This window comes from Argiope bruennichi, chromosome X1, assembly GCF_947563725.1.
Source record: "Argiope bruennichi chromosome X1, qqArgBrue1.1, whole genome shotgun sequence".
Classification (NCBI taxonomy): Eukaryota; Metazoa; Arthropoda; class Arachnida; order Araneae; family Araneidae; genus Argiope; species Argiope bruennichi.
This window is the reverse complement of record NC_079162.1, coordinates 82,998,655-83,002,440: the sequence shown is the minus strand read 5'-3', so window position 1 is coordinate 83,002,440 and position 3,786 is coordinate 82,998,655.

Sequence of the window (3,786 nt, the reverse complement as noted above, 5' to 3'; positions counted from 1 at the left end):
AAAACTAATATCTATTTAAACAAAGCAAATAATTATATATGTCAATTTCAATAATAAAATACTACTGAATTTTGTTGTGCAGGAGAAGAGAGTTTATTAGTATCTCATATCTAAAACTTTTGGAATTTATTTGAATGAGTATACAGTCAAAAATATAGTTCTGATAAATTTGAATAAGGATAATATTAATTTTAGTTATTTTAGAGTTGATATCTTTATATCAAATATATGCATGATTCGTGAATAGTAAACATCCAAATGAAATTCCATACTTTGATCTACATCTTTAAGAAAATGATGTACAAAGAGTACTAAAAAAAAATCAAAATTCGTTTTTACTTCATGAAACTTTTCTTCCAGTACCAATATAAAATTTTCTATACAAGACCTATTTTTTCCTTTTGTTCAAGATATCAATTCAATTGAATGAAATAAAAATATACTCTATTCTAAATAAGTAATGAATAAGGATAGTTGAAACTAAACAGAAAGTGAGATATGTTGTGATTGTTTGAATCATTTCTATTATTATGAAGAAAGTAAATTTCTTTGTTCAATCTTTAATTGAATGCAAAATGACACACTTATTTTATTTGTGTGTGTGTGTCTGTTTGTTAACGTTAAAACATTCTGTTCCATATTATTATCAAAACAATAATGTTTCATATTTGTTCATTCTCAAGATCTTTGTTTTTCATGAATCATTATTTCATGAGTTCATAATAAATTTTATATCTTCCAAACTATTAAGTAAACTGATACTCTTGGTTTTATTAGCAAATTCTTAGAAAATATTTTAGTTTAAGAATGTTTTGTGCATTTAACAATGCATTAGAAACTTGCATGTGAAATATTGGAGGAAGAGAAATCTTGTTTGTAAATTAAACCATCTTTTATGACAGTAAATTGTTTTAACCAAAACTATCTCAAAATTTTTTCTCCTGTCAATTTTCTAATATCTTTTTCATTTATTCCTTTGAAATGAAGACATTTTATTTCATATCACTATGCACAAATAAGATAACTATATTTCAAATCCTGTTACTCATGAATGTATTTGTGAAATATTCATTTTCCAATTTTTAATTTAAGTTACTGTTAATTAATACTGTAGGGATTTTTTTGTTGTTGTTGTTGAAAACTTTTACTCATGAATAAAAACGTACAGATAATAAAATTCTGGATTTCTCTTCAAAGCAAGAATGTTTAATAGATTACCTTTAGATAAAATCAAACCATTTCAAACATAATATTTATTTTCTTCAAAATACTATTTTAATTCTTTTCATATAATGAACAATAATGATCTATTTCAGTTTAAATACAGGAAAACAATGATATTAGATTCTTTATTAGTCTAAACAAGTGTGTTGTTGTGATGTATGGCACTTTACACACCCACTGACAGTTATCTATCAGGGATTTAAGCCTAGTGAGCGTCTCTTGTTTTAACTTCTCCATCCCGTAATCGTCAGAAATTGGCAACTGCAACAGAATGATCAGAATGTGATCATCCGTTGTCAGATGATCAAAAAATTGAGCAAAACAGGGGAAACTTGAAAACCGGTTTGGTCTGGAGAATACCAATTTGACCGTTGAGCAGTGAATAAGCAATGTTTAACTATGGTTGGTGAATACGGCCACAGTAGAGAGAAGAAAAACAGGCAATCAGCCAAATGATTCTCTTAATTTTCCCACTGAAACAAAAGGTTCGCCTTCACTCTTATGTTTTCTCATTTGACTCTCTTTTTGGCTTCCTTTTCATGCTGCCTTAAAGGAAATGCATTAAAGTTAATAAATGCTATTGGTTTTGTTTTGTTAGAAGTTTCTCATAAAAAAAAAAGCAGTAAATTTCTAAAACAAAATACAAACCCCTGCAATCACAAATATTGGACTATTTAGAGATAAAGCTGTTTTTAAAAAAAATCTTTTTAGCACAGCTTAATTCTGAGCTGACAAAAAGTCATGAGTAGCAAAATGTCCGAATACTGTTTTTTATATGTACAGCTTTATGTAGTATAGATATAAAATTCGATTTTTTTTTCTCATCACAAAAAAACATATAGGTTATAAAAAAATTGAATTTGAAAATGCCCTTTGGAATACAAATTTAAATTTGCAAATAATTTACAATCACAATTTTTTAATTGTACAAATTTTTAATACAAATTTCATATAACATTCATTTTATTTTACTATCTAAAATTTACAGGAGAATTAAAAACATAAAGTGGAAAAAAATAATTCTTGACAAGTAATTGTATTTGAATTCAGAATGGATTTGATTAATTTACCTTAATTAAAATCAAGTCTACCAACTAAAAAAAAATTAAATATGCTTCACATAGTATTTTTTTATAAAACAAAATAATTATTGATTGTTATTTTCATAATTTATTAAATACAGATAAAGTGCATATTGACAAAACATGTCTAAATTTTTTTAAACCTTATCAAACATTTTGATTTATAAAATCCCAATATCAAAATTTTGTTAAATAAATAAGAAAAAACTTCACATTCCTAAGTTAAACAACTATAAAAACAAAATATACAAATTTCATATATAAAAATAATACATAAATTATATGATTTTTAAACAATGAAATGTTCAAGTATCGAATTCTTTTTACTTAAATTCAGGACATTCTACAACAGCTGTGGAGCAAATAAATAACTGCTCACTAAAATGAGCCAACAATATTACTATTAAGAGCTTTTAAGCAGAATATTCATTAGTTTTTAAAAATATTATTTCTTTGAATTCAATGCCCTTAAGAAATAAAGTACTGTTGAGAGACACATAATCCTACATCAAGTGATCTACACAATCTTGCTAGTGATAGATGTATATTTATCACTAGGGCATTAGATGAATTATCTTGACATAAAAATTCTTATGAAAAGTAGATACACAGAAAAAAAAATCAAATTCCATTATGAAACCAAACAACATATCAAGTAAAATATGTACAGCACTAACAAATAAAGAAAAAATTATGATTAAACAACAAAATGGGTAAATACAAAGAAACATACATGAATAAATTTTTTTAATGAAAGTTTGCTGATTACAAGATATATAAATTACAAAAATGAAACACTCTTGTTTATATATACAGCCAAAATTTAATTTGAATTCAGCCCAAAAATTGAGCATACACCAGAACGTTTAACTATGTTTCTACCTTTAATAAACTCAAGTGTGAGTGAATAAATATCACTGTGGTGCTATCCCCACCAGAGATATGTATTCTAATCTTTTACACAATTACAGAAGTCTTACGCATGTTCATTAACTGCAATTGGGGAATCTTACTGGAAAAAGAGCAACTGTCTCAAAAATCAAAACTGGGTTGACATATACAGAAAAGGGGAAGAGAGTTATACAATCACAAAAGGTATTGTTTTGTTTTTGGAAGCGACTATATCTTTTATTCTTGCAATCTTTAGAGATCGCCATTTTTTAGATGGGAAAGAAACAAATAAAATTCTATGTATTTTCCTGATTTTTATAAAAATGCTCAAATATCCTGACATCTTCCTGTTTTTTTAATCGATTTTTAAATTCCCTGTGTTTTCCTGGCATTCCAGGTTCTTCTGGTAGTGTGGTAATTCTAGTGTTTACTCAATTTTGTTACTTCAAATTTTGTGTGTACCACAAGAAAATTATAATGAAAGCGATTATGAAAACAGTGCAGAATATTTAATGCAAGCTACTGACATATTTTGACTATCTTTGACAAAATTTCTTTTGTTATTTACCATCACTAAATATACAAAATA